Source organism: Panthera tigris, chromosome F2, assembly GCF_018350195.1.
Source record: "Panthera tigris isolate Pti1 chromosome F2, P.tigris_Pti1_mat1.1, whole genome shotgun sequence".
Lineage (NCBI taxonomy): Eukaryota > Metazoa > Chordata > Mammalia > Carnivora > Felidae > Panthera > Panthera tigris.
In genome coordinates, this window is record NC_056676.1 from 36,295,574 (window position 1) to 36,322,102 (window position 26,529).

Here is a 26,529-nt window from a genome sequence, read left to right on the forward strand (position 1 = left end):
TGAGGTCCTGGAGGAAGCAGTACATTTAAGAAACAGCCAGGACAGAGACACAAAAGCAGTGCTAACACCCAAACACCAAAACACCAAACCTGGAGCTTGGCACAAATACCTGCACAAATCTAGTCCTTAACTGAGACTCCAGGAAACACTTTTCATCTCTGCTGTAAAACAGCCATATTTGCAATAGAAAAGGAGGTACTTTTCAACAGAGTAAGGCATTCACCAACTCTATGGCACGCATCTCAAAAATTATATCCGTAAACTATCACAGGTGTTCTTATTCACTATTTGAGTAATTCTCCAAAGTTTGAGTAGCAGCTACTAAATATATTCCCAGTGCTAGGTTTTGTCCTGCAAAGACTCAAAGGTAGATTCAACAGAGCCTCTGTTCTCAAAGGATTTCCAGCCTCATACACAAGATTAGAAATCATTAAAATAGGGGGGAAAAAAGAGAAATCTTTGAGCCAGGCAGAGGTTTGCTGGAGAAATCATAAAGAAATTATACCAAGAGCTTTCCTGAAGGAAGTGTAATTTCACTGGGGCCCTGAAGGATCAGCAGATTTCAGTCTGTAAAGACAGGTTTGGGGAGAAGTTGAACACATCCAGGCTGAAGTGAGTGTGAACCAAGTAAGGAGTTGCAAATAGGAACGCAGAGTCTGTTGGTTTTGGGTTATCAGTCATTGAAGGTCTGTGTGCACGGGAGGCACGTGATGAGGAGTGCACATTAGAACGAGTCACGTGGCAACTGAGCCGGCCCAATTTCCGGGATGCAAACAGTAAGCTATTGTGGTGGTCCATACCAGTGCTCCTGGGGTCACAGGAACTGGATGTGCATGCAGAAAGCCTTAAGCCTGGCAAATGAATGGATAGGGCCATTTAAATCTAAAGATGTAAGTCAAGATATCTGTAACATTTAAAGCTTGGACAATTCAAACATTGGAGTCTTTAACCCAACAGTTATGTGGAAATCAATTAGATGGGTTGGTTTGGTGAAGAAAGTAATGTTTGACAGGTTTGAGAGTTTGGAAAAATGCACATGTGCTGCTCAACGGCATCCAAGTAGGTGTGGAGCTGGAGAAAGAGGGCACGGCAGAGGTGAGGATTCGGAGTATGTCACCACAGAGACGATCAAAGTCGTCAAAGTGGACCCATTCGTGAAGGGAAAGGGTGTAGAAATTGTAGGAGGCATTAGAAGAAACTTCGCAACTATTTATATTTAATGAACAAACTAGTAACAAAGCATGTAGAAGGCCAGATAAAAGTGAATTCAGTACTATAGAGTATACTTAGAGAAACGAGGAGGCATAAAATCGCCCACTTTCACCAGGGGTTCACATGTTACTACTTGAATAATTCTGAACTACATTCAATTCTGTTTGAGCAACATAGGCTTAAGCTTAACTTTCTATGCTTTGAATCTCTCATCTGTAAAATGGGAAGAATAATAATACCAAGACTGTTATTGTTTGTTGACTGAGATGGTCAACGAAACTAAGTCAATATAGGTAAAATGCTTGGAATAGTGCCTGCAATATAGATAGTGCCTGCTATTTTTATCCCTTTAAAATCATTTCATAGATGAAATAGGAAAGAGATTTAAAAAAAAAAAAAAACCTGGTAAGTGAGGGGCACCCGGGTGGCTCAGTCAGTTAAGCGTCTGACTTTGGCTCAGGTCGTGATCTCAGGGTTCGTGGGTTCGAGTCTGCATCGTGCTGTATGTTGACAGCCTAGCCTGTTTTGGATTCTGTGTGTGTGTGTCTCTCTCTGCCCCACCCCTGCTCATGCCCTCTCTCAAAAACTAAACATTAAAAAAAAAAAAAAAATTAAACTGGTAAGTGAAACCAAATCAAGTGTCAAGCAGGAGGTGATGTTCAACAGGATAAAAAGTTCAAGATTAGAATAAAAACAGGTTTTTCATTAAAGAGTTAATTTCTTATTATCCAGAGAGCCACTTTAATAGAGTAGGAGAAGGAAAATCCAGAATTCAAGTGGTTGAGGAGTACTCTAGTTATTTAAGTTTTCACCATGCTTTCAGGGAACTAACCATTCATGCTAATTCAACTCCTCAACCCTCCTATGTTCCAAGAAAAAGAGGATACAGTGTATACCTAGATGATAGCATCAAATGCATCATATTGAAATCAAAGATTTATGAGTTTCCCCACATCAGGAAATTTTAAGAAATGAACAGTATTTTTCTATCTCTAGTACCTAGCACAGTGCTGGTCACACGGGAGAGAAGAAATGTCAAAATAAAGTTTAGACAGAGATAATGCATTAAGACAAAACCAAGGTTGTCACCATAGAGAAATGTACTATTTGAATACACGCAATGTGAATTCAAGATATATGTAATCTTCTCCGTTCAGAAATTAATTTTACTTACCTTCTTGTTCACAACAGATTTTGTGTCATTTTTTTTTTTTTTTTTTTTTTTTTTTTTTAGAGAGAGCTTTACCGACAAAAATTCATAAAATCCCCTTTGGAAGAAACCTACACGGTAGATTATCAAATAAGCAATCTTTTCCCATAGTGACATAGTGGTAATTCCACAGGCTTGACTATGATTATATACTGATGTATTGTAACAAGGATCGTGCGCTGTTGAAATGTCATGACAGAACTGCTAAACAAACCTCCCATCAACCCAGACCAAGGTCCCAACTGCCACAATCTGCCAGAGCACAGTTTGGTGATTCTTTTTTTAATTGGCTTAAAAATCTTTTGCTGTTTTCAGATGAAGGGTGATTTGGCTAATTAACAGTCTTGTGGGTTCTTTCTTATTCTCTAGCTGAAAATAAAAATGACTCACTCCTAGTTAGTTTGAAAGAAGTTAAAAGAAACTCATGTATGAAAATGGCTATTAGCAAACTTTACCAAAGTTAAAGAGTTGACAAATGTTTTTGTATAGAGGGAAGGTTGGCTTTGTATGTAACTGATGCTATATGTAAACATAATGGGAATATTTTCTGAGCAGAGTGTGTACCAAGGACTTTAATAGAAACTGGGAGGTATAAACATGTGTGACCTGGGACAAATCCTCAAGAAGTTTACAATCAACGTGAGTAGGACTGGCCTAGTCATCTAAAAACTTTTAGAGCAATTTAAAGTACACTCTCGTGTACATCTATACCCTCATCATCACTTCCTAGGACTTCTCCAATAATCTCCAGAGTAGTCCTTCTGTCAGTTCAGCCCAATTTTTTAATATTCTTTACAGGGAAACATTCCTTAAACACAGATTATATGCTAATATATTGCTTAAAAACTAACAATTCCCTGTGACTACAGGAGAACAAAATTTACTTTAGGATGGTATACAAAGCCCACTATAACCTGGTTTCTGGCCACCCCACCACTGCCCTTTCCCAGCCGTGTGTGTGTGTGTGTGTGTGTGTGTGTGTGTGTGTGTGTATGTGTGTGTGATATACTTACATGTATAAGGTGATTATCTGCATGTATCTGGAGAGCTAAATAAATACAACTATAATGTATTTACTTGTAGTATATTTAAAACCAGCATATCTTTGTTTATCCTAGGAATATAAGGTGACTAACATTTTAAAACCAGTTAAGTTCACAGTATTAATCAACTAAAAAAGAAACCATATGATCTATGTACAAAAAATATTTGAAAAAGCCTAACATCCACTCATAATAGAAAGTAACTTAACAAAATAGGAACCAAAGAAAACTTTCTCTATCTGATAAAGAACATAATGAAAGAACATTAATAAATCTATACCTAATATCCTATTAATGGTGAGAAAATGAATGCTTATCCTCTGAGGCTGGAAACTGGAATACTGCTCTCACCACTTCTATTTCACATTATATTGGAGCTTCTAACCACAGACTAAGGGAAAAAAAATAAAAACATCCACGTTGAAAAAGTGGTAGTAAAACTATGTATCTGCAGACAATATGATAGTCTATGTGGACAATCCAGTGAAACACACACACACACACACACACACACACACACGGCTATTAGAACTAAAAAGTAAATTTAGCAAGACTTCAGAAAACAAAGTCAGCATACAAAAATCAGTTGTATTTCTGTATTTTAGCAATGTGCAATTAGAATTTAAAATTTAAGACTACTATTTATAAGAGCATCAAAAACTTAAATGCTTGGAAAGAAATCAGGACAAAGTATAAAATATATACAGAGAAAACTGAAAATCTTGCTGAGAGAAATTAAAAGATGAAAATAAATGGAAAGATATAGTCAATATAATTAAGATGTCCATTCTCCCAATTTTGTCTATAGCTCCCATACAATCCCAGTCAAAATCTTAGGACAAAATGACAGTACTTAAGATAACAAAATGATTCTCAAATATACATAGAAATGCAAAGTACCTAGAATAGCCAAAACACTTTTTAAAAAGCAATCGGTTGTAAAATTATTGCTGATTCTAAAATTTATTATAAAGCTTCCTTAGTGAAGATAGTGCAGCATTGGTTTTAAGGTAGATCAATATACAAGTGGAACATCTGACTCAATCTAGAAATAGCCCCATATATATATTACATATATAATATATAGTTGATTATATTATATATTGATATTATATATTGATATTTATTATATATTGATATTTATTATTTATTGATATTTATTATATATTGATTGTATATATTATATATATTGATTGTATATATTATATATATTATATTGATTTTATATATTATATATATGAAAAATTGATCTTTGACAAAGGTACAATGGCATATTAGTGAGAAAAACAGTCTTTTCTGCAAATGCTACCAGAACAATTGGATAATTCTACATAAAAAACATTCATTTATACCTTATGCCATTCATAAAAATTCAAAATATATCATAAGCCTAAATGCAAAACTGGTAAAAGTAAAGTTCATTAAAATAAATTACAAGAAAGCCTCTGTGACCTTTGGTGTGTGAAACCAAAACATAATCAATAAAAGTTAAAAGTTGCTAAATAGGACTTCACAAAATTTAAAACATCTGTCCTGCAAAAGGCAGTATGAAAAGAATGAAACAATAAACCATAGCCTGGAAAAAATATTTACAAACTTATTCGATAATAACTTGTACCCAGAAAATATAAGGAACTCTTTTTTTTTTTTTAAGTTTATTTTGAGGGGCGCCTGGGTGGCTCAGTTGATTAAGCATCGGACTTCAGCTCAGGTCATGATCTCATGGTTCGGTTCAGGGGTTGGAGCCCTGTGTCGGGCTCTGTGCTGACAGCTCAGAGCCTGGAGCCGGCTTCAGATTCTGTGTCTCCCTCTCTCTGTGCTCCTCTCTGCCTCACTCTCACTCTCAAAAATAAACAAACACTAAAAGAAAATTTTAAAAATAATTTTTAAAAAGTTTATTTTGAGAGAGACAGAGAATGAGCAGGGGAAGGACAGAGAGAAAGGGGGACAGATTATCTTAATAGGCTCCATGCTGACCGAGAGCCTGATGCAGGGCTCAAATTCACAAACTCTGAGTTCATGACCTGAGCTGAAGTCGGATGCTCAACCGATTAAGCCACCCAGGTGTCCCAAATAGAAGGAACTCTTAAAATTCAACATTAAGAAAACAGACAATCTAATAAAATTGGGTAAAAGATTTGAACAAGCATTCAAAGATCTAGGAATGGCAAATAAGCACAATAAAATATGCTCAAATAGGGGCACCCGGCAGGCCCGGTTGGTTAAGTGTTTAACTCTTGGTCTTGGCTCAGGTCAGGATCTCGTGGTTCATGAGGTGGAGCCCTGCGACTGAACTCTAAGTGCAGAGCCTGCCGGAGATTTTCTCTCCCCCTCTCTCTGCCCCTTCCCTGCTCAAGCACATGCACATGTGTGCATGCAAGTACTCTCTCTCTCTCTCTCTCTCTCTCTCTCTCTCTCTCAAAATGAACATTTTAAAAATATATGCTCAAATCATTAGTCGTTACGAAAATGAAAATAAAAGCCACAATAAGCTATTACTACAGATCTTTTGTAGAATGGCTAAAATGAAGAACTCTGACCATATCAAGTGCTGGCCATAATGTGAAGAAACAAACTCTCATACTTTGCTGGTAGGAAAGTAAAATGGTCCAGTGACTCTAGAAAACACTTTGGTAGGTTCTTAAAAAGTTCAACATATTCTACCGTATTATCTACCCATTTCACTAGTCATTTACCCATGAGACGTTAAAGGTGGTGTTCACACCAAGATTTGTGTATGAGTATCTGTAGCAGACTTTGTAATACCTAAGAAGTGAAAGTAACAAATATATGCCTCAACAGGTGAGCAGATCAACAGTATTATTTCCAACAATGGAGGACTACTCGGCAATAAAAAGGAAATAACTGCCGGCACGTGTAAAGATGTAGACAGACCTCAAAATAATTATGCTGAGTTAAGGAAACCAGACACAATACACACTAAATGATTCCATTTATACAAAATTCTAGGAAATGAACAATATTGTCTAGTGATAGGTAACAGGTCAGTTGGTTCCTACAGATGGAGGTGTGAGCTTCCGAATCAGGGTGGGGTAGGGAGAGTGGGATTACAACAAGTATAATGAAACTTCAGAGTGACAATAAATGCTCTTGATTGTGGTGGTGGTTTCACATTATATAGTTAAGTCAAAAATGTATCAAAGCGTGCATTTTAAATATGTGTTATCTGTTGTGTGTTACTTAGATCTCAAAGCTGATTAAAAAATAGAAAGGGGTCCTAGCGAGTAACAGTGCCAATATTTGAACAGAATGATTCATGAATGGAACAGTTCAGAAGAATGAGAAGTGGACACAAATGGAGTTTCGATGATGCAAAAAAGGGTAATTAACTGCCCCTTCTCTCACTGGGTTAAAAAAAAAAAAAAAGGGTAAGTAGTAAGGATCCCTCCAGTGAAAGTAGTTGGGGATAGAAGATTTTTGCGGTACGAGGGAGGCATTGATTTTTTGTGTGAGGCAAAACCACAAATAAGGCTTTTTCATAAAGCAAACTTGCCCACAATTAGTGGTTTCATAAGCAAGAGAAGTGAGCTGTCAGGAAACGAGAAGGGATTTTGTATCTATCAAGACCTGAATTTGAATCACTGCTGAACTAGTCAGGTTACCTCACCTCTTGAGCCTCAACTTCTTTATCTGAACACTTGTAATTATGATAATTATCTCTAAGGCTGTTGGGAAAAAAAAGTTTGAATTGTCATCGTTCTTAGAGCAGAAAAGCAGCCCTGATGAGCAACAGCTATAGCATAGAACTGGCATAACTCCCAACTAATTAGAGTCCATCTATTCCACATTTGAAGATATATTAAGAACCCATATCCTCCCATGAATGTTGTGTAGAATTTGCTCCCTTCACTATAGAATCTTGTGCTCTTGATGTGCATAATCGCAGTCGGGGCATCCACTAAGTTGTAGCTCCCATCCCAGCCTCAAAAGGGATCACATGGGCGTCTTCATTCTATCACTAATTTTCACTACACTCTACTGCTGGGAGGACAATCTGCCAGCCGTCACCAAGTCTCTTTGGCTCTTTGTCTTTAACTGATGCCATGTCTCAAACTAAGCTGACTTCCTTGTTCTCTCCTGAATATATGATCACTGTTTGTAGTTACTATCATACTTCTACCAGAATAAACTCAGATTAGACGTAGATCCACCACGTGCCCTTGAAAATTATGATTTAGGCACTCAGTCCACAATTGGGTTAGTAATTTTTGTGTCAAGCCACACTTTCTTTGTACACATCTTACTTCCCATTGACAGGCCTTGAAGCTGTAACACTCAGAGCTGCTGAGCTAAAATGTCAGTCTACGAGAGGTTTGGCAGGAGGAAACTTCTAGGGCCTCTCTAATGTTCTGCTCTAGCCTGGAGTCAGTTTTCAGGTCCAGATACTGCGGTCATTCTCTTGTTCTTTACCTCTGGTTCCAAGGGCTAAAGCTGCTGCCATATCATCTATTATTGGAAGTCTCTCTTCATGACTGGTTCAAGCATAGGACATAATCTTGCCTAATATGTCCATATTTTACTCCGTCCTTTCTTTTTCAGGTCTTAATTCTCACAAGTAAGGGAAAATCATTTTGGGGAATTTGACATATGTGGAGAAATGGTCAAGCGAAATAGTCTCAAGTACCCGACTCCCACCCCACATGGCAACTAGAAACTTCAGATTTCTCCCAATTTTTTAATTCTCAAACAGGAATTCACCAAGCCTCTTCCCCCTTGTCCACTTATCCTTCAAAAAAAAAAGTCTGATTCATCTTCCTGAAAGGTCCTTCCCTCTACCGCAAACATAACCATGGATCACAACAAAAGTTTCCTGTGGCCTCAGGTGGTAGATTTGTACCTGTGAGAATTACCACATAAACTTCTAACCATCCACTTTATTGGCTTCACACCTTTTGTGGCAATGAACTATGCAGCTTTTTCCTCACAAATCAGAAGGATATTAGTTTTGTTCGTGGTAACCCTCACAGTCAGTATTTTACATTTTCTGCATTGTTTGGTTACATTTATAATATGAACATTCTTGGAGAAGAGGAACTTTGTCAACTTTTGTTCGTTTTTGTGTCATGGCATTAGCACAGTTATTGCTTGTAAGTTTTAAGAAATTTGTGAAGGAATGGCAATTAATTGAGTAACAATTCAAGGTTGTTCAATCACAGATGTGTTCAAATGGTTGGATAAGCTTGTTTTTTGTGAGGTTGGTACCTCAGGAGAGAATAGAAGAGGCACCAAGAAAGTAGAGGGAAAGAGACAGACACACACAAACACAGTTCTGCTTTGTTAGGTACTAGTTTATGAATAACTTTGATTTTTTTCAAAAGTGATAAATTAAACCTCATTTTAAGTTTCACTCAGTGATTGAAGAATCTATTCCCAATAGACCATCTTCCTTTATTCCCTTACTGTGTTTCATTCTAGTCTAAACAGGTTGAGATAAAGAAGGTAGAAAAAAAACAGGTTTTTTGTTTGTTTTTTTTTGTTTTTTATCTTGCAGTATGAAATCTTGGAAGGAAGCATTTTGAACTCAGTCATGAACCTGGGTTTAAATTCAACCTTTGACATTAATTAGCTTAGCTGCCTTGGGGAAAACACTCAATCTCCATTGCACTCAGATTCTGCAGCCATAAAATGGAGGGAGGAGGGGGAAGGTAAGCTCTGCCTTGCTCTAAAAAGTGTATTCTAATTCTTAGTGTAACCCGGAATATTGGCAAGAGCAAAACATCAGGGGTCCAAACGTCTCAGGCTCTGTGGATTTAGTCCAGGATGTTCCTGGCTAATTCATTAGTACTGCATTATAAACTCCTGATAATGCAGTTTATTTCTTTTGTGGTTTACTGCACTGGCTCATTTTCAATTTGTAATTTTTATTTTCCTCCATAATTATCCCTTGAAACAATTCCTAATTTAATGGAAAGGCAATTGGCCTGGGCATCAGAAAAATAAGGTTTCATATTCTTCTGCCAAAAACCAGTTCTCTAACTTCAGGAAAATAATTTCACTATTTGAGACTCAGTTTCTTCTTTCACTCACTTATTAATTCCTTCCACAAATATTTTTGAGTGCTTATGAGTACTAGATAGTATTTTTTCATCTGCAAAATAGTATTTGACTATAAAGTCCTATAAATACCCTAAAGTACTTCCCAGTTACTGAATACAATGTTTTCTAATTTTGTTTCTGGTTCTATTTCCTTCTCTAGGTTACAAACTTAAGGTTCTCCCTTAAGGGGCCATCAGGATGATTATTTATCATTTCTCCAAATGCATCCTATTCCTTCCTTTCAATTCTCTTTAGTTGATTAGCCTTTGACTTTGTGTCCTCATTGAAATCCTTCTTGATCTATGTCACCTGGCCATTCAAGACCAAAAGGAGATAACACTGTAGCACGATTCTGGCACAGAGACAAGGGGACACTGAGGCTCTTCTTTCCAGGAAGTAGCTTCATTCTTACCAGTAGGGGCTTAGTGGGCTAAGACCCCAAAAAGCTTGAGCCCCAAGCACAGCAGGGTGTAGCCTTTTATGCAATTTCTACTTCTTTGTCTCCCATATATGGTGAGTCACATAGTCTAAATGGACACAGTCCAAGTTACAGAGATGTGTCAGAGCCATGCATATGTATATAGGAGTTGATCGGGCCACATTGCCCTCCTTTGTTCTGAGGAGGCCCCCTTAGGGAGGAGTTCTACCACAATACATTCAAAAGTAATTTGCAAACATAAAAAGTAGGATAAAATGAGTATTATCACTGCTAAATTACAGTTGACCTTTGAACAATGTGCCTTTGAACTGGTCAAGTCCATTTATATGTGGATTTTTCTCAATAAATACGGTACTGTAGATGTATTTTCTCTTCCTTGTGTTTTTTTATTGAAGCATAGGTGTCATGAGTTTCAGGTGTACATTATAATGATTCATCAATTCTAGGCATTACTCAGTGCTCATCAAGCTACGTGTACTCTTAATTCCTCTGTTTAACCCATTCACCCCACCCACCTCGCCTTTGGTAGCCACCACTTTATTATATTTAAGAATCTGCTTTGTCTCTTTTCTTCCTAGTGATTTTCTTAACAGTATTTTCTCTAGCTTACTTCATTGTGAGAATACACATACAAAATATGTGTTCACTGACTATGTTATCAATAAGACTTCTGGTCAAAAGTAAGCTATCAGTAAAGTTTTGGGGGAGTCAAAAGTTATACCTAGACTTTTGACTGTATGTGGGGGTCAGTGCTCCTAACCTCCACCTTGTTCAAAAGTCAACTCTAAAGTTATAATCAAAAATGTACTCAGACACTCCACAAATCCAATGTTCCTGACCAAATTTCTCCAGTTGAATTTTCATATGATTAACTAGGTTCAAAGACAGGTGCTGAGTGGATGAAGTTCCACACTACAGTTCGCATAAAAACACACAGCTTCAGGAGAACAGCATATTTTGAGAAAATAGTGATTTGCTACCAAGCTACTTCGATTTCAAGAATTTTAGTTAGATTTCTTTAAAATTCTAATGCTAATTATAAAAATCTGTATTCCAGCCTCTCAGCAGAAAGCAGATAATATTTGTTTTTGATATGTAAGCCCATTTGTGTACCCAACAGAAAACCTTACCTCTGGCTTTACAAAGGAAATAGAGCATCAGACAATAATTATCTCCTTCTTATTCTGTTCCCATTCTTATCCTACTTCCCTCCTGTTTCAGGAAAAATGGCCTTTTCCCCTGCTCAGGGCCAGTCTCCCCAACAATGCTCTGTATCTCATGTCCTCTTAACTGTTCAATCATCTGGATATACCAGTCTTCAGCCTTCCAGTTTGTATCTTGATTTTTTTCACTCCATGCTGACTCCTTATCCTAGTGCTAAAATGTTCTACAGTCTCTCCCTTTTAAATCATGGCTCCTACTGAATATATATACCCCCTTCCCCACAGTTTCATCTCTAACCTTCCCATCCATCATAGCCAAGTTTTCTGAAAGGCTAGCCTATTATTATTCATTCACTCTGAAACCAACAGTTTTTATTACCAGCATGCTTCCAAATCTACTGTTACTTCAAGAATTGACCTTTATAGCTAAATCCGATAGTCAGTAATCTCTACTTACCTTGTTCAAACTCTCAAAAGAAGGCATCTCATGACACGTCTTTCCTTCTTGACTGTGGAACCAGCATCTACTCCAGGTTTTTCTTCTCTACCCTTGGGCTTTTATATAGTCTTCTACTTAATAGGTTCCACTTTGTCTGCTCATGAGCTCTAGTATCAGTTCCATAATTGTTTCTTTTGACTTTTTTTTCTCACTTTTAACATCTTCCTTATGAAACCAGATCCTTGATGATAACTCATATTTCTTCACCCTCCTAAACCTTATACCAATCTACCTATCTACTGGGTATATCCACTTGAACTTCCCATGGCCTCTTCAAAACGAGTATTTTATCCCCTGCTGCAAATTATGTCATTATCAGATTTCCTCGCAATCCTTCTTTCCAATTCCCTTTTAAGGTTTCTGTATACCACCCACACAAAACTGGGCTTTTAATGGCTAGCACCTGTGGCTCTCCTTATAGAAAAGTCCTGTGGATCCTTAAGCCACTCTGCCTACAGGGACAAAGAGTCAGCCTTGCCTGGGAAATTACCTACCCCGTCCCCTAACACTCAAGCCCTTTACTCAGAATCTGCTTCTGGAGAAATCAACATAAGACATTCTGTTACCAAGACTCTTAATTCTCTTTTTCTTAGTTTTGGTTAGTGATGCTGTGATTATCCCTTTTTTTCTAGGCCACACATTTAAGAGTCACCATTAGATACCTCAATTTGGATTATTAAAAATATTTTAATTTGTTTCCATGATCACCAGACTTCACAGGTCATATCCCTCATCCATAATGCTGCCAGAGTATTCCTAAAAGATAGAAATAATCATACTATTCCTCAGGTTAAAATGTTTCAGTATCTTTCCATGGCAAAAATCCCTAAATAAGATGCAAAATTCCTCATACTCTGACTCCTACATCCTCCCATTTACTCATGCAGCAAATATTTATTAAGTGTAACATGCGGTAGGGAACAAGACAGATGTTATCTATATCTTCTCAAAGTTTTTAGTCAAATGGGGAATGCTGTAAAATTAAACAGGTAATAAAAAATATAATAAGGGCAATTGTTGACAAAAATACAAGTTACTATGGGAACCTCTAGTAAGAAAAATAATGAAGTCCATATTTGAAGAGTTTCTTAGAAGAAGAAACTTTTAGCAGAAATCTGAACAATGAGTAGAAGTTGGGCTGGCAAAGAGAAGATGTAGAGCCATCCAATCTTCACAGGAGGAACACGTGTTAAGCCCTGGAGTGAAAGAGAATGTGGTGCATTTAACAATAAGACTAACATTTATTGATCAGTTGTTTCCAGGACTCTTCTAAGTGTCTACTATATTTATATGCTCATTAATTCATACAGTTGACTCATGATATTCTCATTGTCCCCATTTTTCAATGATGAAATTGAGATGCAAGTTTCTTCACCTACAACATTTTCCCAAGATCATACAACTAATAAATAGCAGAGCCAGGATCTTAACCATTATAGTCTATTACCTCCTCACTCCTGCTCTTCAGTAATATGAATCTATTTAAAATTTCCAGAATTTCCAGAATCCATGCTCTCCCTGGTTGTAATACAGCAGCCCATCCCAACTGCAAAATATACCCACTAAGGGTATATTCTTTCCATTGTTTTTGTGAACTACTGTGGTTTAACACTGTAGCATTTTATAAAATACTATATTTAATTAAAAAATTGCATCCTCTGCCTGAGTTATCAAGTTACAGGGAAAGAGAATGTATTTCAAGTATAAGACTAGATCTGGCTAGAACAATAGGGTTGAGACTTTGTTGGAGGGAAATAAATATGCTGTAGATCTCTGGGTTGAAAGAGAAGATGGAAAAGGAGATCATTGTTCCAATCTTGTCCAAATAATTTCCACTTCTGCCTGATTTTTCCTGTCTGATCTCAACTCATCCTTCTTTCCACATTGCAAGAAGAGAAATGGAAAAAGGAAATGAAAAAAGTTAGAAATCAACTCACCTGAACTCACAATTTATTTGACAAATTAAATAAACACCTACACACAAGCATGATGGTAGATGTTCCAGATACACTGATGAACAAGAGGCCAAAGGTCCACCCCTTGTGATATTTACTCAACTGCGTAAGCAACAAAAGAACAGAGTTCTATTATTTCCCCATCTCCAAATCTTCAGTGCTTCAAGTTGCCTGCGACGTTACTAAATTTGTTAAATAAGTGACATTCTCATAGCCCTTTACCAGCACGATGCAGTAAGACACCCTGTACATCCCCTATTACTTAAGAATTCATTTCCAGAGAATTTTTTAAAATTGTGTGCACTCCATTACTGCACTCTCAATATTTCATTCCATGTATTTACCAAGAACAGAGAAAAAAATCACCATTGTGACAGAGATCTACTATTATGTTCTTAGTATACCATAATTAAATCTACATACTCCCTTTTTAATTTTCTCAGTGCTTATTTAGAAATAATTGTTTCACAGTAATTATCATTGACCTTGATATGACCCTCCCTTCAAATACATTACACCTGATGCATCAATTAGACCAAATTATCAAAATCCCAAGGCAATTCAAAGATAAACAACCAAAGAAAATAATCCATTGAATCATATGACCCAATGGGCCCTCATATAGAAATGCAAATATACTTTTCCTTGGCTGCTAAAGACAGTAATTTATTTGAAACGCTGAGCCCAGAGTGAACATCCACATTATTGTAATGTAAGCACATTAGTTGTAGCTCCTGATGTTCACTAGACTAGGGTTATATTTGTGCGGGTCAGATTGTGGTAGGTAATTGCTGTCTTGCTAATTTGACCAGCTGGATAACCATATCAACTGTATCAACAAAACTGGTTTCATTTATCTATATGATCAAATTAAACAGACTACACCTAGTACAATTAGTTATTTCAGCTGCCTTATCAACTAATGTACATACTAAAAAGGTTAGATAGTAAAAATCTTAGCTCAACCATAACAGTATAAATGTGACTTTCTGAAAACACAGCTATGGGCACAGCTAGTCTTCATGTGCCATGACTATTTAGTATTATCCTTGACAAAAGGAGAATTGTATCTATTATCCATGTAATTCAGGTCATACAATATTTCCATAGTCTGATTGCATTTGGAACTAAATTATATAGATAAATGCCTCAGTTTTCTATATCCATTGAAAGAGAGTGTCTAGATAGCACCATTCTAAAACTATTCAGGAAATAACATAGCCAAGCTCATCGAGTCTGTGGCCGGAAGGAAACAAAAGATTCTTCGATTATTTCTGTAGTAATGGATGTGAACATATGAAGACAAAGATTTCCCTCCCTAAATTCCAGTATTTTAAGCAAACACTTAACGAGAGTAAAGGTAAAGCATAAAATTCTACCAGTTGAGCCTGATAGACATTTCAGTCTTGAGCTTTCATTCCAAAATAAAAAAAATACGACTTTTTTCAAAGTTTTAAAGATTAAAAGGGTAAGTTTCTCCCTTAATGTAAATTAAGATAAAGTTATAATTCTGCATCTGTGTTGCTAAAAGAAAGCCAAATACTTGTGCAAGAAAAAAAAATGGCTACCTAGATGACTTCATTCTTTTTTTGGGGGGGAGGGTCAAAATAAAACTTTATATATTTAATAACAGAACACGTTTAAATGATATAGCTTAATAGGCAAATAGGCCCTCTTATACCTAATGCTCAACCCTAGAACCAGACAGATGTAACAATCTGATCACAGAGCTCTGGTCTGGGCCTCTACACATGTAATGCTGTCGGAAGAGCCGAAAAGAGTGTGTGCTCTCAGAGGGCCTTAACTTCTCCAAGAAGAACAAGGTGGGAACTGAATTCAGTATCTTGAATTCAGAAGAAAGGCAGAGAGAGAGAGAGAGGCCAAGAATGAGGCAGCAACTGAGGGTTCTCTTAGAATGAATCAGAGGAAGGAGAAAACATTCTCCTTAAAGATGAATTGATTATTTTACAACAAATAAAGACAAGACAAGCTTAGCAATATATATATAGTAAATGGTATTATAGGAGTATGCACAACATACCATGTTAGTAGAGTATCTATTCCAAACTGGGAGTAAAGGTAGTAAGGATATAATGACAAAATTTTTGACTGTTTTATAATTATCTAAAATATTAAATAAAATACTGAAAGCCAAGCATACTTTATAGATGAAGAAACTAAAGCTCAGAGAATAAAACTTTCCCAAGTCTCAAACATGTAATAAATGATAAAAACAAAATTCAAATTCAGATTGGTCTGATTCCAAAAACCTATGCCTTTAGGCTACCAATGTGCTCTCTTAATTCCAAAGAAAAACACCTTTTAAAATCGGTAATTTGAAAGAATTCAAGTTTCAAAATATTTTGAGTGGTAAGTTAGGGAACAAAAACTTTAATGTAATTGTTCCCATATTTAGAGCCAATCCTGATAATGCATCATAATTAACATGACTGGATTAAAATGAAGATCGTTTTAAGAAAAATAAATGAAGTGGCTAAAAACACTTTGTCCAGGAGTTATGATTGCATAAACATTTACATAACATTTTCTTTTTTTAATTTTTTTCAATGTTTAATTATTTTTGAGAGACCGAGAGACAGAGCACGAGGACGAGAGGGGCAGAGAGAAAGGGAGACACAGAATCTGAAGCAGGCTCCAGGCTCCGAGCTGTCAGCACACAGCCCAAGGCGGGGCTCAAACCCATGAACCGTGAGATCATGACCTGAGTCGAAGTCAGACGCTTAACTGACTGAGTCACCCAGGCACCATTACATAACATTTTCAAGTTTTGAATGTTTCTATCTTATTCTCTTTACTTATCTTACCTGTGTAGAATAACCATAATGAGTGATATCTGTCTAATTATTCTTAAGTATCTAAGACTGATAAGCATTCCTATTTGTATTTATTTATTATATTAACTTAACTAGACCCATCACTAATTCAGAACCTAAAAATGCCAAATGTGGAAAATTATGCAGAAAGAAATATGCTAAAGATATTAACTTTGGAATTAGATACTGCCTTGAAAAAAAAACAATTAGCATGAAATTATAAAATACTAGGGATAAAAAGATAAATAAAATGCTACGGATCAATCTTAGAAAATATGTCAAAAATTTATATACAGAAAATGGCAATATATTCCTGAGATAGAGAAGATTTAACCAAACATAGACATATATAGCATTCACAGGTTGAAAAACTCAACATTGTTAAAATGTTAATTCTTCCCAAACTTATCTGTGGATTCAGTACAATCCCAATCAAAATTCTAGCAATCTAGTTATTGTAAAATTGGATAATTTGATTCTAAAATTATATGGAAATGGAAATATCATGAATAACCAGTGCAACTGTGAAAGAGAAACAAAAGGACCAACATGAATCTGATTTTAAGAATTATGATAAAGCTACATTAATCAAAACATTGTAGTATTGTCCTCAAGATAAACAGAGAAAGGATAAAATAGATAATCCAGCAATAAACTACATATACGTGGACAAAAGCTCTGAACAAAAATGAAAAGGCTGTGTAGTACATAAAGAACAGCCTTTCCAACATATAGTGATAGAAAAAAATGGATATCTATATGCCAAAAATAAGTACATTTGGATGAATACTCTCCACCAAATACAAAATTTAATTCAAAATGAATAATAGGCCTAAATATAAAACCCAAACTATAAAATGTTAACCTAATGTTACAAATATTGATTCAATACAACAAAGCTCAATCAATTAAAAAAAATAGATAAATTTTGTTTCATCAAAGTTAAAATTTCCTGCATTTCCAAAGACACTGTCAAGAGACTGAAAAGACATGCTACAATCTGTGGCAAAGTATTTGCGAAAAATATATCTGACAAAGTCATTATTTAGAACATGAAAAATTCTCAAAACTCAACATTAAGAGAACAGATTTAAAATGAGTGAAATATTTTAACAGACATTTCACCAGAGAAAATACAGTTGGTTCCCATTCTGCACTGTAGTTATTTTCTATAAAGTCACAATGAATACTGAATTAGAGAATACTGAACCATTGCTTTGAGGGAAACTAAGTAGATAGATGGATGATAGCTAGATGTGGAGATAGACATACATATCTTACATAGATTATAACCTTACATATGAGAAGCAACTCACACTGGTAGGTTATGTTTTTTTTGTTTTTTTTTTATTTTGCAAAAGACAAAACAAGGTTACTGGTGTGGAATGACAGGCTTGAGGCTACCCCACTAACAGATAACCATAGTTGGAATTCAAACCCTTTGCAGCTGGGTCTGAGGGTCTCCTTGCACTACACTGTGCTATCCTCTACTGTTTCCATCTTCTGGTCATATCTGTAGGAGACATGAAAGGAGAAAGCAGAGGATAGTTGCCTTGTCCCACCTTTGTTAGAATCAAATGCAATTGAACCTATTAAAAAATGTTTGCTGCTTTGATCATGCCCATAAATAAATGCCACAATGCTCCCAGCAATATTTATTGGGTTACAAACAAATTTTAGCCATTAGGTGAATTCACAAATCCAGAATCCACAAATAATTAGGAGAATAAGGATGGAAAATAAGCACAAGAAAATATTACCATTATTTATTATTAGTGATGTGCAAATTAAAACCACAATGAAATTTTACTTAACATCTATTGTAATGGTTAAAATTATAAAGACTGTGTCGAGTGTTAGCAAGGATGTGAGGGAACTAGAACTCACATCCACCACTAATGTAAATGAAAAATGGCACAGTCACTTTGGAAAATAGTTTGACATGTTCTTAAACATTAAACATATATCTCCTACACAGCCCAGCCAATCCATTCTTTGTTATTACCCAAGAGAAATGAAAACATATGTTCATACAAACACTTGCTCATGATTGTTCATAGCAGCTTTACTTGTCATAACCCCAAATTAGAAACAACCCAAATGTTCATCAGTGAATAAAAAAAGAAACTATCAATGCAGTGGGATACTCAGTGATAAAAAAAGAAATACCTTTATTAATATATGCAACATCATGGGATGAATCTCACAATAATTATGCTAAATGAAAGAAGCAAGACAAAAAAGATTCCATACTGTGTGATTCAATTTACATAAAATTCTAGGAAATACAAACTAATATATAGTGACAGCCTGCAGATCAGGTGGTTGTTTGGTAGGGGGGGGGGAGAGGGGGGGGGGGGGGGAGGGATGCGGGCAGGAGGAGTGAAGCAGTGAGTAGAAATTACAGAGGGATTCAAGGAATCTTTTGGGGTGATGGATACATTCAATATGTTGTTTTGATCATGGTTTCATGGGTGTATACATTCCAAAACTTATTATTCACTTGAAATACATGCAGTTTACTACATGTCAATTAGACCTTACAGCTGTATAAAAAATCCTACTTTTGCAAAGTTTATTTCTTTATCTTTAGAAAGGTTTGAGAAAGCTTTAAATCAACAGAGTAATGTCTCAGGTAAGGTAGTTCAGAAAACAGATTCTGAGAAGGTATATAAGACAGGAATGTATTGGAAAGTACTTCGGAATAAAACACCCAGGAAAGAGTGAAAAAGTAGGAAAGTAGGAAGCTATGAAGTTGTCCCAAGGGGACTGTTAATTTGCACCTCCACTTCCACCAGCCTCTAGATTCTGTCTTGGGTAGGGGCAGAACTTTGAAAATGGCAGTTTTCTTTAGCCAAAGCAATTTCCTGAGAGAATTTCAGCTGTGAACTCTCTGTATACAATAGTCACCAACTTGGGGAATGGGTGCCTGAATCCAGGTAGAAAAACACAACGTCTATCCGGCCATTTTCATCATCACCTTCCTTGCCCTCTTACTACCCATTAGGAATCCCCTGAAATAACTTCTTTTCAGCTTCCATCATGTAACAGTAGCCTACTCCTCCTGACCATCAGAGTCAATTATGATTGCCACTATAGTGATTCCTTTCTTTCGTACTAGTCTTTGCCATGAGAAGCTCAGAGTAACTTGGTTGCAGCCATAGGTTAAAATTTAATACGAATCTAGATTTTTTTCCTTGTGGTTTGTTTCTGGTTTCATAACATTGTGACGAAACAAATGCATGGAATGACTGGTCTTTTTTGAATTTGTTGAGACTTGTTTGGTGGCTTAACATGTGATCTATTCTGGAAAAGGTTTCATGTGCACTTGAAAAGAGTTTGTATTCTTCTCATTTAGGTTAGGATGTTCTGAATATATCTGCTAAATCCATCTGGTCCAGTGTGTCATTCAAAGCCACTATTTCCTTGTTGATTTTATGTTTGGATGACTTACCTGTCCACTGATATAAGTGGGGTGTTGAAGTCCCCTACTGTTATTGTATTACTGTTATTTTCTTTATGTTTGTTATTAATTGTTTTAAGTATTTGGGTCCTTTAAGTATGTTGGGTACATAAATATTTACAACTGTTATATCTGTTGGATTGTTTCCTGAATGATTATATAGTATCCCGCTTTGTTTCTTGTTACAGCCTTCGTTTTAAAGTCTATTTTGCCCAACAGAAGTATTCCACCCTGGCTTTCTTTTCACATCCATTTGCATGACAAATGTTTCTCCAGCCTTTCACTTTCAATATACATGTGTCTTTAGATCTGAAATGAGTCTTTTGTAGACTGGATATAGATGGGTCTTGTTTTGCAACCATTCTGTCACTCTATGTCTTTTGATTGGAACATTTAGTCCGTTTATGTTTAATGATTGATAGGTATGTATTTATTGCCATTTTGTTACTTGTTTTATGATTATTTTTATAGTTCTTTTTTGTTTCTTTCTTCCCTTGCTCTCTTCTCTCACAATAAGTTGGCTGCCTTTAATTATACACTTGGATTCCTTGGGACTACATCAAAATAAAATGCTTCTAGGGCACCTGGCTGTCTCAGTCAGTAGAGTATGTTGCTCTTGATCTCCGAGTAATGAGTTCAAGCCTCACACTGGGTGTAGAGCTTACTTTAACAACAAAAACAAAAACAAAACAAAACAAAAACCTTCTTGCAGTGAAGAAAACAATCATTAAAACTAATGAAAACAGCTTACTAAATGGGTGAAGATATTACCAAGTGACATATCTGATAAAGAGTTAGTGTCCAAAATATGTAAATAACTTATACAACCAAACACCTAAAGAATGACTAATCCAATTAAAAAATGGGCAGAAGAGGGACAACTGTGTAGCTCAGTGGGTCACTCAGTCGGTTGGGTGTCAGTTCAGATCATCATCTCCCAGTTCGTGAAATCAAGCCCTGCATCAAGCTCTGTGCTGACAGCACAAAAGCCTGCTTAGGATTCTCTCCCTCTCTGTTGTCCCCTTCCACTCTCAAAATAAATAGATAAACATTAAAAGCATGGGCAGAAGACATAAACAGACATTTCTCCAAAGACGACATACAGACGGCCAACAGACACATGAAAAGATGCTCAATATCAATAATCATTAGGGAAATGCAAATGACAACTATGAGATATCACCACACACCTGTCAAAATGGCTAAAATAAAAAACCACAAGAAACAACAGGTGTTGGCAAAGACATGGAGAAAAAGGAACCCTTGTGTACTGTTGGTGGGAATGCAAACTGGTGTAGCCACTACGGAAAACAATACAAAGTTTCCTCAAGAAATTATAAATAGAATTATTCTATGATCCACTAATTGTATTAGCAGGTATTTACTCAAAGACTAGAAAAATACCAAGTTGAAAGGATATATGCACCCCTATGTTTACTGCATGATTATTTACAATAGCCAAACTATGGAAGCAGCCAAATGTCCATTGAGAGACAAATGGATAAAGAAGAAGCAGTACATATATACAGTGGAAAATTATTCAGCCATAAAAAAGAATGAAAGTTCACCATTTGCAACAACATCAATGGAGCTAGAGAGTATATTGATAAGTGAAATCAATCAAAGAAAGACAAATATATAATTTCACCCGTGTACAATTTAAGAAACAAAACACCTGAACAAAGGTAAAAAAGAGAGAAAGACAAACCAAGAGACTCTTAACTATAGAGAACAAACTCATGGGTTACCAGAGGGACAGTAGATGGGGGAATGGGTGAAATAGGTGATGGAGACTAAAGAGTTCATTTATCATGATGATCACCGAGTACAGTATAGAATTGCTGACTCATTATATTGTACACTTGAAACTAATATAATACACTCTATTGAGTATACTGGAATTAAATACTTTAAAAAAATTAGTGTGACTCGCTATATTCCCTGCTGGAGGGCTCCCTTCTGAAAAGCAATCTCAGATCCTGGAGTTGGAAAGCCAGGATGGACCAATTTTCCCAAGGGGGTCATGAGGAGCATAGCCACTCATATTTCAACCCCTTCATTCCTGGGCCAATGTATTCTACCTGCAGGGAACACAGCATCACACAATGATTATTGATTTAAGAGGTATACTATGTTCTGCAGGATAGCTTCTCCAAGCTTGCCTCTCAGCTCTGCTTGCAAAAAGGCTGTTCTACCATTCTATTGGGTCAGAAGCTATGACTATAGAGAAAATATTCTGAAAACCCTTATTAATACTGTTATCTGAGACTATATACAAAAAAAAAGTAAACTTGGAACAAAAACGTATCAGTTTTGCTCAGAATTAATCAAGCTGTCACGAAGTTGCAGGTTGGCTAGCTGACTTCTTTGAAAGATAGGCCCAGCTTGGGTTTTGGCTTCCCTGATCATAGCACCAGGCATGGCTCAGGAGTTAATTCTGACTGACATCAGGTAAGCACATCATATTCTATATTTACTTTAGGGCTTGTTCTGTGATGGCTTGTTTCTGGTGATATTGACACTTTGTTCTCACTCCCACAGCACATCAACATGTCTCCACTTCAGATTTCTTTGTCAATGGTCTTTAGATCTTTCTTCTTCCAGGATTCTAAACAACCAGCCTACTCAGTCCCCATGGTATGAGTACATATTACCTTGACTTGGGCTATTTCCCTTCCCACATAAGCTGGATGACCAGATACATCACTTGAAGCTCTGCATATTGGGAGGACTTCTCCTCATGATAGTCTTTCAAAGCCATACCTGAGTTGGGGTGTAACACAGCGGCAATTCATTTTCAGCTCATATCCATATATTATCAGTCCTGAATCAAGTTTAGACTTTTCCTTCCCCATCAGTTGATCTCAAGGAACCCAGTGTGAACTGAAAGAATGGTACACCAAACAGTGGTGAACGACAGGTGGTTGGCCCACTTGTTCATGCAACTTCTGTGTGTCTCTAGCTCTCCTCATGCCTGATCTCAGCTAAATGACTTCCATCTTGTGAATTGTTGCTGCTATAAACCACATTCCCACCATCACCACACACACACACACACACACACACACATGCACGCACACACACATGCACACACTTATGAACTGATCAGTGTGAGATAACACGACTCATAATGGATAGTTCTAGCAACATTGTCATATGGTATCCCATGGTCACATATGTCATATCTACCAAGGCCTAGTAGAATGCCAGGAGCTTTTCCTTTGAATGGTGTTGAGTTTACTGCTATACATGGCATGGCACTGCTCCAGCAGTTTAGGGTCTATGTTGTAATTCTCCAAGAGGAGTGTAACATAAAATTCACACCATCTCTTTTCCCACCAGAGTTACCTCTAATAACCCAGGGTCTGCCGGGGGATGTGGTGCAAATTCCAGGGATGTTGGCACAACAATATGGACATACTTCAGTATCCTTTCTTCTTTTAGCCTCACTTAAACACAATAGCTTTTCTTGTTACCCAGTAAATTCATTAAAGCTGTATTCCCAAGTATGATGCTCTACTATCCCCCAAACCCAAAAGACCTACTAGTCATTATACTTCCTTCTCAGTAGGGGACATATGAAATGCAATCATTTATACTTTGTACTGGAAGAGAAGTCCTCGCGTGCTTCAGATCACTCTACCCCTAAAAGTTTCACTGATGTGTTAGGTCCATGAATTTTTTTGATAGAATTTATCTCACACTCATTGGAGCTCAGATGTTCCTTTACACCTGCCACTTCTTTTCATCTGATCCCAAAATAATATTCTGAGAGATCTGGACAGTATGACAGAAAGCAGAAGAGTTAACATAGCCCTTGAACAAGACCATAAATACTGCTGCCTATCTTATAAGAATATGAACTCTTTTCTGGCCTAAGGATGAAAAAGAATTCAATCTCCAAATCCGTGAGCCAAGAACGTTGACAAATACAGTCAGTATGTACATTTCCCATAGGTAAAAACTTCATACCTGCCATCAGATTATCAAACTTCACAAAATGTTAAAGAAAATCACTGTTCTAAGATAATACTCATATATTGTCCATTACCATCACATGTTATTAAAGCTTCAAAATCTTATTGACATTCTAAAACGCATCAAGCAAAGCAGATCTTAGGTCAAAAAACCTTACACATGTTTATACACATGCACTTTTAACATTTCCCTTCTCTCCCAGAAGTATTCTGTTTGCCTTTCTTCTGCTAATTATCATTCTCCTTTATAAAAATTCTTCCTGTAATCATCATTAAACGTTAGTATTACATGCTCTGACTCATCACAGTAAACTTTCCAACACCAAGGCTGCAGCAGCCAGTATCTTTCTGGTGACACAGAAATAAACATTTACCCACCAGCCTCATATCCAGTGAGCTCCTGAAATATACAACTAATTGCTTACTGAACATTTTCACTTAAATGTCCCTTATAACATTCAACTAAACAGTTCCACATGTGTACTTATTATCTTATCACCCCATTCTACTTCCCCACTCCCTATTGATTCATCTTCTGATATCTTTCAATCACAATAGATAGAGATATTTTTCAAAAAAATTATTCAAGTTAGAAGGGTAAAATTTATCCAAGATGTCCGGTTATTGCTGATTCCCTACATCTAATCAGTATAAGCCTGAACATTGCATCTTTCTAAAATATGTTAATTATCTACTTCAACGTTTTACTAAACATGACTTAGCACCAATATTCGTTAGTATCTCCCTGAATCATAAAATTCTTTTCTCACTTTCATCCAGTATCTCCTCCAATCTATTCTCCAAACAGTGTCTCCAAAGATATTTCTAAAATGCAAATATGTCACTTTTTCATAAATACATAAATGTTAGTATAAAACTCAAACACCTAGCTACATTTAAAAGCCCTTTGTGATCATATCAGTATATTTCTTGCTGCTTCTGCATATTTATTCTTGACTACAGATTAAAACAAATGCAGTTTCTTGAATAAGCATTGTAGGTTCATGCATTTGCACCTTCACACAACCTTTTGTCTCTTCTTGAAACTCTAACCCTATCCCCTGCTTCATATTGCTCACTGTTATTTGTCCTCTAATACTCAGCACAATAGTCAACTCTTCTGGTAAGCCTTTCCCAGCATAATAATGGAACTCACATTTCCCTCCTTGGAAACCCTCAATACCCTCAGTAGTGTTTAACACAAAGTACTATAATCATCCATTTTTTTATCCTTCAATAAATGTCAAAACAAATTATTCTTAACAGTGGTCGTCCTGTCAACAGAACTTACTATAATGCTAGTAATTAATTGTCCTCAAAAAAATTTTTAACAAAAGATGTAAATCTGACCTCCTTTAAATATCAAAAATGTTTCTAGAACTCACTTTTCTGCCAAGACTCACAAAGTTAAATGTTACAAAAAATGTAATGGAAAGAGAATAATAACAATAATTCTGATCACTTAATATTTTAAGTCTTTGTTTTTAGAGAAGCTTTTGATTTACAACAAAATTGAGAGGGAGGTACAGAGAATATCCACATACCTCCTATCCCCACACATGCACAGCCTCCTCTATTATCAACGTCTCTCACCAGACTGGTACATTTTTAACAAAGGATGAACCTACATTGACACATTATAGTCACTCTACAGTTTACCTTAGGGTTCACTCTTGGTGTTGTATATTCTATGGGTTTAAATAAATGCATCATTACATATACCCATCATTATAATATCATTATAATACTATACAGAGCATTTTAATTTACCTAAATATCCCTGGTACTCTGCCTATCCATCTCTCTCTTCTGTCCTCCCACATCTGCCAACTGCTTATTTTTTTATTATCTTCATAGTTTTGCCTTTTCCAGAAAGTCACGTAATTGGGATTACATAGTATGTAACCTTTTCTGATTTGTTTCTTTCACTTAGTCATATGCATTTACATTTCTTGCATGTGTTTTTATGGCTTGATAGCTCATTTCTTTTCAGTGCCGAATATTTCATTGTCTGGGTGTACCATGATAATTGAATTTTCATTAAGTGTTCTCTCTGGCTTCACATTCCTTTGCATTCCAGCAACATGTGAAACTACTATATATAATACGTACTATTTTTGTGTGTGTGTGAAAAGTAACTGAGCAACACAGTCTCTTCTTTGAATAAGTTTATTATTTTCCACACAGATACCAAAGATTGAATAGTACTTGTTGGAGTATATTCTACAAATTTTCTAGCACATGGTAATATTGTAAGCAAAAAATTAAATTTTTGCTATTCTTTTCTTTCAAAAGAATATCTTTTCTTACTTATAAATCATAACACAAAAATAAAAAGCCAAATTAATTTTAAAACATGACTCACTAATACATGGAGACAAATTAGGTAAAAAATAGAATTGTCTAAAATCTTTGGGCCACGGTGAAAGCAGTTCTATGAGTGAAATATAGACTGATCCAGGCTCAAAAAAAAACAAAAAAAAAAAAACAAAAGAAAGCTCAAATAAACAATATAACCTTGCACCTAAAGGAACTATAAAAAAAAGTACAAGCAAAACCCAAGGTAAGTAGAAAGAAAGAAATAATAAATAACTGAGCAGAAATAAATGACAGAGACTAACAACAACAAAAACAATAACAGAAAAAATAAATGCAACCAAGAACTGGTTCTTTGAAA

General features: G+C 36.1%; 1 pseudogene; it reads left to right on the plus strand.

Annotated features, from left to right (window-relative positions):
- Window positions 1–1,001: 1,001 nt before the first annotated feature.
- LOC122234894 overlaps window positions 1,002–26,529 on the plus strand; it is an 82,458-nt pseudogene continuing 56,930 nt past the window's right edge.